General features: G+C 42.5%; 1 protein-coding gene across 3 annotated transcripts in view; it reads right to left on the reverse strand.

Annotated features, from left to right (window-relative positions):
- The window catches only part of LOC144497883 (uncharacterized protein C1orf21-like), a 213214-nt gene extending 197498 nt beyond the window's left edge, over positions 1-15716 (reverse strand). For all 3 annotated transcript variants that reach the window (XM_078219322.1, XM_078219324.1, XM_078219327.1), the window contains exon 1: positions 15459-15716. The gene's annotated coding sequence lies outside the window, so the exon portion shown is untranslated. The remainder of the gene's footprint in view (positions 1-15458) is intronic.
- Positions 15717-16165: the final 449 nt, after the last annotated feature.

Here is a 16165-nt window from a genome sequence, read left to right on the forward strand (position 1 = left end):
CTGAGTATTGAGAAAAATCTCCTTAAAATCCGCCACTGTTGCTCAACTGTCCTACCAACTAGTCTGTGTTCCCAGTCTACATTAGCCAATTCTGCCCTCATCCCATTGTACTCCCCTCTGTTCAAGCAGAGGACACTGGTTTGGGACCCTACTTTCTCTCCCTCCATTTGTATTAGAAATTCAACCATATTGTGATCACTCATTCCAAGAGGATCCCTCACAAGATGATCATTAATTTTACCTTTCTCATTACACAGGACCAGATCCAAGATAACTCGCTCCCTGTTAGGTTCTGTAACATACTGTTCCAGGAAACTATCCCGACAGCATTCTAAGAACTCTTCCTCAAGTCCACCGCGTCCGACTTGAGTCAACCAATCAATATGCAGGTTAAAATCCCCCATGATTATTGCTGTTCCGTTTTTGCACGCATCCATTATTTGCTTGTTTATAGCCCGACCCACCTCAAAGTTATTATTTGGGGGTCTATAGACCACGCCCACCAGTGACTTTCTCCCCTTACTATTCCTTATCTCCACCCACAACGATTCCACATTATGCTCCTTAGAGCCTATATCGTCTCTCACTACTGCCCTGATGTTATCTTTAATTAACAGAGCTGCCCCACCTCCTTTTCCTTCCTGTCTATCCTTCCGAAATGTCTGATACCCCTGGATATTCAGTTCCCAGTCCTGGTCACCTTGCAACCACGTTTCTGTAATGGCCACTAGATCATACCCATTTGTACCGATTTGTGCCATCAACTCATTCACTTTGTTTCGAATGCTACGTGCATTCAGGTAAAGTGTCTTTATGCTAGCCTTTATATGGACCCGATTTGTTAGTGCATTCTTTTGATTGCACGGTCTGTCCCTACCTGTCGCAAACGGGTTATCCTTCCCCAGACCATCTCCTTGCACTGCGTTGACCACCTCCCTTCTTGTGTTTGTCACCTTTTTTACTCTGCCTGAGCCCTTGACTCCTTTAACTAGATGAATGTCCTCATCATTAACCCTCACTCGTACCCTCTCCTTTACCTTTGATTTTGTAATTCCCCATACCCCTGAACTCTCCCCCCCCACTATTTAGTTTAAAGCTCTATTTATAGCCCTGGTTATACGATTCGTCAGGACTCTGGTCCCAGCACGATTCAGACGAAGACCATCCCATCTGAACAGGTCCCATCTTCCCCAATACTGGTGCCAATGTCCCATGAATTCAAACCCATTCCTCCCACACCAATCTTTGAGCCACGCATTTACCTCCTTAATCTTATTGACCCTGCGCCAATTCGCTTGTGGCTCAGGTAGTAATCCAGAGATTACAATCTTGTTGGTTCTGCTTTTTAATTTGTTAAAATTTTTGATCAACACCCCATCCAGCTCCACCTTAAATATTCATTCTGTCCACCAGTGGGAGCAGTGTAGCCCAGGCAGCTCATCCCAGAACTATCCTGTTCGGTATGCCTCAGCTCCATTCACAGAGATGCACTCACCTAATATGTCACCGTGGGAACATTTCTTTGTTCCAGTTGACCAGTAAATGATGAAAATGTTATTAATGGGTGGCATGGTGGCACAGTGGTTAGCACTGCTGCCTCACAGCACCAGGGACCCGGGTTTGATTCCCGCTTGGGTCACTGGTTGTGTGGAGTTTGCACATTCTCCCCATGTCTGCGTGGGTTTCCTCCCACATTCTGAAAGATGTGCTGGTTCAGTGCATTGACCCAAACTGGTGTCGGACTGTGGCGACTGGGGGAATTTCACAGTAACTTCATTGCAGTGTTAATGTGGGCCTTAATGTGACAAATAAATAATATCACTCACTTGCTGGCACTGGAAGAGCCAAGATACACTGACTACCTGAGAGTGCTTCAAACAGTGTGCAGACGGTCAATTCACATCCTCAAACTATTCCCTCTTGCAGGATTAGTTCAATCAATGGGCAACTTTTCTGAAGAATCATCATGCCTGGATGTGGAGAAGGTGAACAGAGTACTTTTGAAGCATCATCATTGTTATAATGCGAGACATAGGCCAACTCTAAAAGAACACTGACACAGCTTCAGGAGTCGGTATTGATTTCCTTGACTAGGAATTGTACAGCCTCAGAGAGATTTCGGGAAATTGGGACTCTTACACCACAAGAAAATGGCTTTTTTAAAAGACTATTTGCCCTTGTTGCTCTTGCTCAATAACTAAAGAGTTTCCCTACTGCCTCCTGGATTAGTAGTCACTCTTTAGCAGGCAATCTAAGTGAATTGAGCAATCCAGTCAGCAAAAGACCACCCATTTCTAACATAGTAAACCAGTTTTTGAAACTCCTATTGTTTTCACAGAAAAGGCATGCAGGTAATCTCTAGGATGCATCAAAAATATGTAGTGTGGCTGCCCCGCAGCATGTTGTGTGGGAGGAGAAATAAAATACCTGCCACTTGCTGACAAACATTTCCTTTAGAAACTGCTGTCTCAGACCAGAGTACACAAGTTTTTACGTTCGCAGAATACAAGTAAAAGCAACAATAATAAACTCGCACACAATCAAGCAGAAACCACTCAAGTATCCAACTATCCAGGCACCAATGTGCATGGTCACATTAATCTCATTGGAATAAGCTATAATTTCTTGCACAAAGGCAAAAAAGTCGTGAAATTTGCATTTTTAAACTTCCACTGAAGTCCTACAATAGCACCAAAACTACCATAGTATAAAAGAAAATCTTGAACTTATATAGGGCCATTTATTATCTCAGGATGTCCCAAAACATTTTATAGCCAACAAAATGCTTTTGAAGTGCAGTCATATTGCAAACCTCCCACAAACAGCAACATGATAAGAACCATATAATCTGTTTTAGTGATGGTGCTTTGGGGATAAATGCTGCTCAAGATACCAGGGAGAATTCATAGAAACACAGAAACTAGAAGCAGGAGTAGGCCATTCGAGCCTGCTCCGCCATTCATTTTGATCATGGCTGTTCATCAAATTCAATACCCAGATCCCTCCTTCACCCCATATCCCTTGATGCCTTTAGCTCCAAGAGCTATATCTAATTTCTTTTTGAAAAACACTCCTGTGGGATTTTTTCACGAAGCACATTTGCGAGCCAATCAGCAGCAAATTCAGAAAAGAAGCAGTCTGCGATATTGGAGGAGCAGCAAGCAGTGTGTCAAGGTGAGTGGTCATGGTGTATTCTCTCTCTCTGTGCCCTCTGTGTCTCACCTTGTGCAGGGATCAGCCCCCCTCAAGGAGCGCAAGGGTCAAGATGGCGCAGTAGGCTAGGGAGGCCACGACGAACAGCAGCCGTAGCAACAGTGCCTGCCCGACACCTGCCTCCACCCAGGGCAGTGGAGTCTCCGATAGAGTGGAGTGAGGAAGCTCGTCTTGATACGTTCGCAGCCATCCTGAACTCCTCCTCAGAGGTAAAATGTCTACACCTCTGGGGCCTGGGCAGGGAGTGTGTCTGTGTGCGTGCAGGAGTGAAGTCCTGAAGACTGGAACTGAGCTGGATACACACATACACTTTTACCTTCCTCCCTCCCCAAAAACCTATCTACAAAGCAGGCCAGGTGAAGAGGAAAATCCAAGCTGAAAGACTACATTTCCAACCTCCACTTATGCAGAGGCCAGCTCAGAACATGCACTACCAGAGAAAAACACAAGGTCAATGTCAGTTAAACCTAGCTTTCTTAGTTCAGCCCTTGTACCTAATCCCTCCAATGATGAAGACAACGTGGGCCATAAATTTACATTCTCCACCCCCCCCCCGCCAGATAGTTTGAGGGGGGGGGGGGGGGGGACATAAACTTGATTGCTGGTATGCCCTCTGGCATCCCGCCAATCCTGAGCAAGACACAATTTTATCTTGGGATGGGCAGGGCTTCATATAGAAAGGCTGCCCATATCCCTATTAAGGTGGGCTTTCCATGGCAGATGCCAGCTGGATCAGGGTGCTAAACAGAAAAGTCTTCACCCTCAATCTCAAGTGGAAATGGAGGACAGGTGCCTCAATCTGAATGCCCTTCAGATTTGGACTGCCCTCCCTTCAGGAACCTGGGAGTTCCAGCCCTACTCCCCCCCCCCACCCCCAACCCTTCATCTGACAGAGATCTTCCTGCCCCCAGGACCCCTGGTACTTACTGAAGTGCAGTATTTAGGCTCAGGCATGGCACTGCAGTACATCTTCCGACTACTGCAATGCTGTGCCTGGAGGGCCATCGGCAAATCTGATTAACCGACAGCTCTCCAAGATAGGACTTCCATCCAAGGGCAGGTGGAAGACCTACCTGCTGCCAGTCAACATTTAACTGAACATAAAATGGCAGCAGGCCTGTCCAACTTGCCAGGGATATGCTCTGGACTAACTCTCAGGATGGCAAGAACTCAGCATCTTGGGGCATTGTCACTCTGTAACTGCTGCTTTAAGCAAAAAGGCAAAAAAAGGTTTTATTGGTTAGCTCTGCTGCTTAGTACTTTTAATCATCATTCTTATTAATTACTTTTTTAAAATTACCAATTCATGCTTTGCCATTGATTTTTTTTGTTATTTGTGTTTAATGTTGTTCCAAACTTTATCTTTCCAAAATTTGCTGGTCTTGAGCAGGTCTTCCCTTGACTGAGAAAAAAATTGAAATGTGGCCCCTCATGTAAAATGGTTGGACAACACTCCACTGGAGTGTCAACCTAGAAAGAACACATATCTCTGCACTTGGAATTGAATCCACAACTGCATGTCTGAGAAGCATGAGTATGAAAATAAATGACTTCAATATCAAATGGGATCCACTTTGGGAACAATTATTAGAAATGAAATGTTTAATTCATGCTTTTTAAAAAGATTTTCTGGCAATTTCTATTTTTTGCTTGAACTGGTAGAAATGGAAGAGATCCCCTTAGGGGTTAAAGTAAGCTGACAGCTCATTCTGGTCTTATTCACGTGGTGAACTAGTACTATGACAGGAATGAAAATCTTCACTACTGAAATAGATAAAATAAACATGTAGTGGTATATAAATATAAAAGATGAAAGACAAAGGAAACCCCAACTCGGAAAAGACTTTGAGCCTGCTGGGGTTTATTTTGGACAATCAAGTCGATGTTGTACTCTTCAAGGTCTATCCTAAGTAAAGGCCTTGCACCTCACTATTGTTCTGAATAATGCACCCCTTAATTACAGATTATTTCATAATGGGCCAGAAACAACTCTAAATGTTGCGATAAGGGAAGGTAGACATTAAGCAGAATGGGAAACTAAGCAGAAGGACAGGGCAAAGAATGTTTCAAACATTGAACAAAAGAAAACAAACGTTGGGACAATCTTAACAAAACAATCAGGTCTGTCAATGTCTTGTCAATTACATTATTATGGTTTGTTAATGTCAATTACATGGTCAAAAGAAAAAGGTGATGGGATCTGAACACACAAACAGTGGAAAGCTGGGACACTGGGTGATGATGTGGAGATGCCGGCGTTGGACTGGGGTAAACACAGTAAGAGTTTTAGAAACTTGATGTCTGTGTCGATATGCTACACTGGGTGATGTCATGGAGTATTGATACTGAACCAAATCAATAAGGTCTTTCAGCAAGGATGGGTTCTGTGCCTTACATTTTGACTTCACCAATTGATGTGTATATCCTGTTAACAGGTCTGTTTTTTTATTGGTGTGAGAGAATAAGGAAGAGCAATGAGATATAGATAAGAGAACAAGGAAGAGAGAGAGTGGGTGAGTGGAGAGAAAGAGTAAGAATGTACTAGTGCAAGACAACAGAAATCTGGTTAGAACAAGATTAGATTCCTTTCAGTGAGTTATGCCACAAGCACCTCGAACTACATTTAAAATCTTCCAAAAAGTGCTCACTTCCTGTCGTTATAATTTTGCACTAAGATTTTCTTTCAACATTAACCACTGCTTTACTAACATTTTCCATTCGATTTTTCATGGCAAGTGTCAGCCTGTACATATCCCAAAAGGACAAGAGCTCTTCATGTGTTAATCAATAAGCTTCATCATAGGTGAATGATAGTATAAAACTAAACGAAAAGCTTTACATAAATGCAAAGAATAGTACAAATCCTATGGACTTTAATAGAGATATAGAGTGTCAAAGTGATGCAAGGAAAGTAGTTAAGTGCTGCAAAGGGAGAATACAATAAAAGGATTAACATTGATACCAAAGCTAACACAAAAATTGTAATCAATATATCAAGAGAAAGAGGGCAACTAAGGGCATGGTTTTGTTGGCCCCGCCCACCGCCAGGATCGTCTGGTCCCGCCGGAAGTTAGTGGACTTTTGGCTGAGCAGCCACATCCCACATTGAGAGTCCTGCCATGGGAGGGAGTGTTGAAAAATCCTGGCCTAGAGGTAATGTGGAGGCAGACTTAGAGGCAACATGGGTGACAGTATAATTGAAAAATAAGGAAATGGCAGATTGCTAAATGATTACTTTGCATTAATCTTCTCAGTAGAGAGAGGACAAATTATGAGTGGCATAAGAAAATATAAAAAAAGTCAAGGAGAGGAAATTATGAGATGCAATACAAGTTTAAAATTGAAATGCAACAAAAGTTAAAATGCTAATAGGTATTACATATGAAGATATAATGATCAATGGTAACCAGAAAACAAGAAAAAATATATGCATGCTGAAAAACTTTGATAGCGTATCTCTTTTTCAGCAATTCTCAAGTTATGTACAACGAAACAATTAATATTCATATTTAGCTAGTTTGATTGATCCAGCTGAGCCAGAAGGAGAAAGAATGCTCACCCAAGCCTCGTTTGGAAAGCTGGGATCTCTCACTTTCAGCACCAGCCACCAACATCCAACAGTAACTTTCTCTATTGGGGCCTCAACTATTTACCATTTATATAGACGATCTGGAGGAGGGGACTGAGTGTAGGGTAACAAAGTTTGCAGACAACACAAAGATAAGTGGAAAAGTGAATCGTGTGGAGGGCGTAGAAGGTCTGCAGAGAGATTTGGACAGGCTGAGTGAGTGGGCGAGGATCTAGCAGATGGAGTATAACGTTGACAAATGCGAGGTTATTCACTTTGGAGGAAATAATAGCAAATTGGATTATTATCTAAATGGAAAAAAATTGCAACATGCTACTGTGCAAAGGGACCTGGGGGTCCTTGTGCATGAGATGCAAAAACCCAGTCTGCAGGTGCAACAGGTGATCAAGAAGGCAAATGGGATGTTGGCCTATATCGCAAGGGGGATAGAATATAAAAGCAGAGATGTCTTGCTGCATCTGTACAGGGCATTGGTGAGGCCGCAGCTGGAATACTGTGTGCAGTATTGGTCCCCTCATTTGCGGAAGGATATATTGGCCTTGGAGGGAGTGCAGAGAAGGTTCACCAGGTTGATACCGGAGATGAGGGGTGTTGATTATGAGGAGAGACTGAGCAGATTGGGTTTGTACTCATTGGAATTTAGAAGGCTGAGGGGGGGATCTTATAGAGACCTATAAGATAATGAAGGGGCTGGATAGGGTAGAGGTGGAGAGATTCTTTCCACTTAGAAAGGAAACCAGAACTAGAGGGCACAGCCTCAAAATAAAGGGGGGTCAGTTTAGGACAGAGTTGAGGAGGAACTTCTTCTCTCAGAGGGTGGTGAATCTCTGGAATTCTCTGCCCACTGAAGTGGTGGAGGCTACCTCGTTGAATATGTTTAAATCACGGATAGATGGATTCCTGATCGGTAAGGGAATTAGGGGTTATGGGGATCAGGAGGGTAAGTGGAACTGATCCACTTCAGATCAGCCATGATCTTATTGAATGGCGGGGCAGGCTCGAGGGGCTAGATGGCCTACTCCTGCTCCTATTTCTTATGTTCTTATTCCAGAGACTGTTCCCTTGGGACTCTGGCAACATCAAGTTCCCTCCCAAGTTCCTGTTCCCACCAAACAGTTTTGAGCAGGAGACGGTCCTGTCAAATGCTAATGAGACCCATAAGTTAAAATGGTGGGGGTTGGAGAAATGCGGAAGTGGTGGATAATTCCTTGTATTATATTGGGATATATTTATGTAGCCAGGAATTCGTGTTATCATTGTACATATCATAGTTTTGGTTCAATATCGCTACTCATCCCGTCCTGTATTGCGCGATGCATTTACTATCTGATTTTTTAAAAATCCCTTCAATCTCAAGATCAATGCAAGTGTTTTCTTTGTGTAATAAAATGAATGATTTCTCTACGTGAGCTGTACTGGATACAAGTCAGAATATATCCATATATGCACTGCACCATACAGCTTCCTCTCCCACTGCCCCCCCCAACATCACACACTTGTACACCTCTGCACCTGGAGCTGCCATTGTTCATACTGCATCTGAATATTTGCTTAAACGTCCTGTCTCACTGATGGTTATGGATATCAGCTGTCGATTATATCCTGGCGTGTAAACGACTTCTGCATGGAAACATATTGATGTATTGTGAAGTGAAATATTGAATTTTTAAAAATCTGGGTGCAGTAAGTCTGTCCAAACATTCTCCACCTTTAACATTTTGATACACTTGATTGTCAGATACTGATAATCAGCGGGATCCTCGACCTGGAGGATACTGAAGGTTTCTGGGTACTGGCTGAATTTGCAGTGGCCACGTCTCCTTTCTGGCAAGACCTGGCAGAGGGTGCCCATCAGACTCAGACTGGCGTTGGCGATACAGATGGTGTTAAAGAAAACAAACTGGAAGCCCAGCACAACATCAGTAGCTGCATCTCTAGTGGGACAGCAGAAGGATTCTAAGCAGGGGGAAGCTATGGATTTACAATTACCTACGGAAATGTACCGAGCCTAACACACATAAAATAGCTGAAGTTAACAGAGGCTCTGAACAGAAAATACAAACACCAAAACAGATATACGTTCCAATGGAGAGTACTACTGTCCTTTCAAGTTAAAAGGTCTTGTTGAAATGCTGAGGGGGCACTTGCATTGAGCAGCTGTTGACAAGGAAATGGATTTTAAACGCAGCATTCAAGAAGCAGCTATAGCAGGAGCTGGGATGCCGCTGAGACAAATGATTGGGCCTTGTCAGTGGCTTGATGCAAGGGTGTGTGTGCAGGAGTGCCGACTGCCATGGCATACCAGTACTCTGTGGCATATTGGTTGGGAACCACTGGGCTAGACAGCAGAAGAGGCAGATTACAGAAACTGAATATACACTTCAATTAATGGAATGCACCTGTAGTGTCTCCCAGGGAATCTGTACTGGAGCCCAAGATCTTTATTATTATTAATGACTTGGATAAAAGAAGTTCGATGACACTAAGTTAGCAAATAAGTGTAAAAGTGCGTGAATATTTTCCTGTGAACTGTGATTACATTATAAAAAGTACATAATTGGCTGCAAAGCACTCTGAGAAGTCCTGAGATTATGAGAGGCATTATATAAAGGCAAGACTTTATTTCTTTAATAAGTGCGTAACTCTGTGGCAGATGGAATTTAGTGTGGAGAAGCACGAGGCCATCCTAAGAAAGATAAATCAAGAGCATTTTAAATGGTGAGAAGCTAGGAATCCAATCATTAAAAACAAATAGACAAAAAAATTCAAAATGGAAAGTGGATCATTGGCCTTTATCTTAAGGTGGCTTGAATACAAAGGGATCGAAGTTATACAAGAGTTGTATAAGGCTCTGATTGGACTGTGTTAGGAGCACTCTGTTCAGTTCTGTGTATCGTATCTCAAGGAGGATATACTGTATTGTCCTGTATTGGAAGGGGTGGAGCAAAATGATATTGGGACTAAAAGGGTTGAATTATGAGGACAGGTTGCATAGAAGGTCCTATATTCCCTGCAATATAGAAGATTATGAAGTGGTTTAATGGAGGTGATTGAGATGATTGTAAGGTTTGATAGGATAGATATTGTGAAACTATCTTCTTTGGCAGGGAAGTCCTGGTCACGGAGGTATAACCAAATTAGAACTAGACAGTCCAGGCATGATGTCAGAAAACACTTCCTTCACAAAAAGGGCAGTAGAAATCAGATGCTCTTAAGGCATCCATAAAGGCATTGAGGCTGGGAGACAATTGTAATTTTAAGAACTAAGATTGGTAGTTTTTTTGTCGGACAAGGATATTAAGGGGCATAGAACTGAGCCACAAAAATGTAATTAAGATACAGATCAACCATCATCTAATTTAATAGCAGAACAGACTCGAGGGATTGAATAGCTGACTCCTGCATCTAATGTTCCTCAGCGCAGGCTCTGGTCATGAAGTGAATATATGAAGCAATTTTCTGAAATCTATCTCCCAACTCTGCTGTCATCTTCTACAAAAGCTATCACAATGCTCAACTAACAATGAGCAAAATATATTGTAACATATGATAGATATGTGACAGAAACAGCAAGATCAGAAAAGAAAACAAGTGGGTAATCCGTGAACATGAAAAAAAAAACCCAAAGGAAACCAACACAACAACAGTGTATTAAACAAAAGCAGCAGTTTTGTTATTCTGCTATGTCCTTATTCTAACTCTGCACTGTGGTAAGGTAACAGCAGGTTGTGCACCATTTCCCATTTGAGTGAGGTGAGACTTATTGCACTGAGGTTAGCACAGTCATGTAGTCGCACATTCACTTCCCCAATTTATACATCACCTTCTCCTTACCCAGGCAGCCACAACACCATTACATCATTACATGATGGCCATGAAGCAACAGATCATAAGCACTTGGCAATGCAAAATTTCAGGTGTGTTCGTCATTCAGTTTCCCAGTGCCAAGATTGTGGCAAGTTTAAGTTAAAGTTTATTTATTAGTGTCACAAGTTGGCTTATATTAACACTGCAAAGAAGTTACTGTGAAAATCCCCTAGTTGCTACAGTCTGGCACCTGATCGGGTACACGGAGAGAGAATTTAGCATGGCCAATGCACCTAACCAGTACATCTTTTGGACTGTGGGAGCACCCAGATGAAACCCACATAGACACGGGAAGAACGTGCAGACTCCGCACAGACAGGGACCCAAGCCAGGAATCGAACCCAGGTTCCTGACGCTAACCACTGTGCCACCGTGCCCCTTGAAGGCCAAAACCTTCTTGCCATGAGTGGAAAAAATACTCAACACCAAAAGAGACCCATGCCACTCTCAGACACCTGTACAAGGCATTGGTGAGGCCGCAGCTGGAATACTGTGTGCAGTTTTGGTCCCCTTACTTGCAAAAGAATATATTGGCCTTGGAGGGAGTGCAGAGAAGGTTCACCAGGTTGATACCAGAGATGAGGGGTGTAGATTATGAGGAGAGATTGAGCAGATTAGGTTTGTACTCGTTGGAGTTTAGAAGGCTGAGGAGTGATCTTATAGAGGCCTATAAGATAATGAAAGGGCTGGATAGGGTAGAAGTGGAGAGATTCTTTCCACTTAGAAAGGAAACCAGAACTAGAGGGCACAGCCTCAAAATAAAAGGGGGTCAGACGTTTAGGACAGAGTTGAGGAGGAACTTCTTCTCTCAGAGGGTGGTGAATCTCTGGAATTCTCTGCCCACTGAAGTGGTGGAGGCTACCTCGTTGAATATGTTTAAGTCACGGATAGATGGATTTCTGATCGGTAGGGGAATTAAGGGTTATGGGGAGCAGGCGGGTAAGTGGAACTGATTCACTTCAGATCAGCCATGATCTTATTGAATGGCGGGGCAGGCTCGAGGGGCTAGATGGCCTACTCCTGCTCCTATTTCTTATGTTCTTATTATGTACCTCCCAACAGCCAGTCACAGAGCTGTATCAGAGCAAGTTTTCTATCTATTTTCTCAGCCAACATCTAAACATTCAAAGAAGAGAACAAAGAAGAATACTACAGGGGAAAAAAGACTGTTGAGTTTCCTTTCGACTTCCATGAGGAATGCTACCAGACGCAAGAGACAAATATTGACCAGGACCTATGTGGACGGGAAATAGTGAAAAGCATCTCAATCACTTCAGCTACACTCAAATAGGTTAGCTAGCTCACCTAATTTCTTCCATGTTTTAATAAAAGCAAAATGCTGCAGGATGCTGTAAATCTGAAGAAGAGACATTTGCATGAAAAACATTAACTCTGTTTCTCCATGGATGCTGCCAGACCTGCTAAGTTATTCCATGTATTTTTTGGTCTCTGTTGTGATCTGGAACCCTTTCACAAAAAAGTGGCAAAAAAAACAATTCCATGAGTAATTTTAAAGGATTTGAAGAGATACTTGAGGGTGAAGGTTTACAAACAAAAGGTTGGGCTGTTGTTCTCATCCTGATTTTAAAGAGTCAGAACAGGCACAAATGGTTCAAATAGCCTCATTCTGTACTATAATATCTATGATTGTCTAAGCTACGTGCAAATTGGCACAACGTAAATGAAATTCGAGAGATGAATACATGGCTCCAAGATTGGTGTGGGGGAAATGGGTTCTAGTTTGTGAGGCACTGTTACCAACACTAGGGAAAGTGAAGCTATACCATTGGAATGGTCTCCAGCTGAAGAGTGCTGTAACCAGTGTTCTAGCAACCCATGTAACGAGAGAAGTAGAGAGGGTTTTAAACATAATAGAGGTCACAAGGGGTGAAATGTGGAAAGATGTGGTATATCAAAGAATAGAGACAAAGTGAGAGAGGAAAATGGTAAAATGGGAAATAAGGGTCAAATAATGGTAGGGAGGTATGAGAGAAAGGACCCAAGAATGCACAAAGAATCAAGATTAGATGCTAAAAAGGTACCAAAAGTCAAAACTAAATCTCTACCTGAATGTGCATAGCATTTTTAATAAAATAAACAAATCGATAGCCCACATTGAAGTTATTAAGTATGATCTGATAGCCATTATGGGGATCTGGCTGCAGGGTGACAAGAATTGGATCCTGAATATTGAGGGTATATGACAGTCAAGAAGAATAGAAAGCTAGGTTAAGGTGGAGGGGTAGCACTGTTAATCAAGGATGGGATTTATACAATAGTTAGGTGTGACCTTGGTTCAGGAGATCAGGATGTAGATCATTTTCAGTGGAGAAGAAAAATAATTGGGAAATAAGTCATTAGCAGGGTCTGCGGGCGCCCTAACAGAAACCACCACACTTTAGGACAAAGTGTACAAAAAGAAATATTAGGTGCTTGTGATAAAAGGATGGCAATAATCATAGATGACACAAGGATAGGTAGGAAAGTATGTTGTGAAGAACGAGTTTGCGGATGGATAAACATAGGTAGAGTGAGTGGACAAAAATCCGGCAGATGGAGTACAATGTGGGAAAATGTGAAATTGTTCCTTTTGGCAGGAAGAATATTTAATTGACTAATACTGAAGTAGAGAATTAATCCAGAAATCAAAGGTGCAGAGTGATCTCGGTGTTCTAGTGCATGAGTCACAAAACGTTAATATGCAGGTACAGCATGTAATGAAGAAGCCTAATGGAATGCTATCCTATATTATGAGGGGAACTGAGCATAAAAGTAAGGATGTGATGTTTCATTTATACAGGGGATTGGTGAGACCACGTCATAAATGGTGTGCACCTTTTTGGTCTAATTTAAGGATGTAAATGCACTTGAGTTGGTTCAGAGGTAGTTTACTGGATTGGTACCTGGAATGAGCAGGTTGTCTTAAAAAGAAAGGTTAGACAGACTGGGTTTGTTTCTACTGGAGTTTTGAAAAGTGAGAGGTGATTTGACTGAAATATACAAGATCCTGAATGGTCTTGAAGGTGGACATGGAAAGGATGTTTCCTCATGTGGAGGAGTCCAGAACTGGGAGTACTGTTTTAAAATTAGGGGCTGCCCTTATAGGACAGAGACCAGAAGGATTTTATTCTCTCAGAAGGTGTGCGACTTTGGAACTCTGCCTCAGAAGACAGTAGAAGTGGGGTCATTGAATACTTTTAAGACAAAGTGAGATTGATTCCCTTGCCTAATGAGAATCTAAGGTTATTGGAGGTATACGGGAATGTGGAATTCGAAACAAACTGATCAGCCATGATCTTATTGAATGGTAGAGCAGGCTTGAGGGGCTGAATGGCCTACTTCTGCTCCTATTCCTTATGTTCATATGATTCTATGATGTTTGTTACTCCAGCAGCAACTACAGGCTCTTACATTTCAACAACTGAAGGATGGCATTGCTCAGAAGCAACAAAATAGCTTTTGTTCTATTGCCACAAATGTAATACCCTCCATATACCCAAGTGGAATTTAATAAATAGCAAATAGATAGCAAAAGCAGAACTTGGCAAATAATGTGGCTTTATGAAACTTAGCGTAATTTTCCCGGATCAAAATGTTTAGGAATCAGCTACCAACTAGATATCAGGATTGCAATCCACTCGGTGGGCTATAATATGTGTGGCATGCAGAAAGCAACATCCTTTCAAAGATAATGAATAAACTAAGCAGACACATCTGACGCAATTCTTAAGTTACATTTACCCACGCAACTCATGGGTGTACAGTGATGTGTCATAAGTTTTCCTGGAATTTGTTACAAGCAGGCTCTATACAAACCACTCATGGCTTGGCCATTATACTTAAGTTGGTTCCCCCCACCCCAATCCCACATAAATTAAGTTTTCCAGTTCTCCATAGAGACCTGTGTACACCACACGTCCAAATGTACACTCAGCTCTAACTGGTACAAACCCATCATACAAAACCATTCCCGCAACCATCTATTTGTTTTACGACTGAACCTCCTAATGCCAAGGCATACGAATTAGTTGAAATCTTTTAAAAAGAGAACGTGGAATGAAAAAAAAATCATTATTACATTTTCACATGGCCATTTAGCATTTCCACCCCACCCCCCAACTTTCAATATCCCAATTTAACTAATGATCCAAACAGTCAGTGGAGTTCTTTGAATTTCTCTCGGTTCTGTAGCTTGAAAGGACCGGGGGACCTACAGTTGTCTGAATCTGTGCTCATTATAACCGGAATCTCATCCAACAACTACAAGGCAGTCGACTCCCAGAGGCCTAAGGACAGCCCCACAGGAAACCACTCGTCATAAGCTCTCCAAAGAATCATATTCTCCCACATAAACACTGCGTGGAAATGTTCTGACCTGAGCATTAACGCTGTTTTAAAAAAAAATCACTGATGATCACTTAACACACTCCCAATACTCATGCTGCTTGCGAATCACGCCATTAAACCATGATTTTTTTTCATTTTATCAAATAAATTGTTTCCTGGAAAGGTTTTTTTTTGCAGTCTCTCCCCAGACATGTTCCGTATGTTGGATAGTGAATGGAAAAAGATGGAGGGATTTAAAAAAAACCACAAGACACGACAAAGATGGTTCTTAATTGCTGCAAAAATGCATTTGTGAGGAGAATCTGAGAAATAGTGTGAACACCCTCCCCTTTAACTGGGGAGGGGGGGGGGGCACACATCAGGCACAGGACAAAGGAGTTTGAGATTGGCAACAAAAACATACACACACATTTGGGGGGAAAAAAATAGGAGAATAACTCACCGGTCGCTGCTGGTATTCCTTTGCAAAGGGAAGCAGGGAGTGTTATTGTGTTGTTGCACAGAGAGCTTGCTCTGTGTGTGTATGTGTCTCTCTCTCTCACTCTGGAGCCGGCTGCGTCTCCCGCACTCTGACTGACTCGCGCGGCAGCAGCGCGGGCGGGAGACCCGGCACCAGACCTGAGCAGCCGACAGCAGAGACACCAATCAAAGGAAAGGGGAATGCCTTACAACCATGGAGACAATATATTTTTTGGGGGGGTTAAAAAAATCACCTCAGCACTGACTGTACCCTGCAACCCAATCAACCTTTGGAACCCAATGCACCTTTATGGTTTCCCCCACCTCACACCTCCACATGTTTTGATTTAACCTCCACAAACATTTTCACAAACACTTCAGGCAAAATTTCCCACCCTCCCTCAGCACCAGCCAAGACGCTTGGGCTAATTACAGTGTAGGTTCCTTCAAAAAATGCCCTTTAGAATCGTGATCCTCCTCTGCTATAATTATGTGGCTCAGGGAGGTGGGTTTTAGCCATTGTCATTGCAATCTCAGTTGCAGTTTTATTCTTCCAACGTGCACAGCAGCACACGCGTTTCCCAACTTTCATCAGGATGTGGGGCAACGCAATTGCTTATAATCCATCAAGGAGCTTTTGCTTTTGCAACACCGGGCTTCGCTTCCCAGTCAGCAGGTGTCAAAAGAGAA

Source organism: Mustelus asterias, chromosome 8 (genome assembly GCF_964213995.1).
Source record: "Mustelus asterias chromosome 8, sMusAst1.hap1.1, whole genome shotgun sequence".
Classification (NCBI taxonomy): Eukaryota; Metazoa; Chordata; class Chondrichthyes; order Carcharhiniformes; family Triakidae; genus Mustelus; species Mustelus asterias.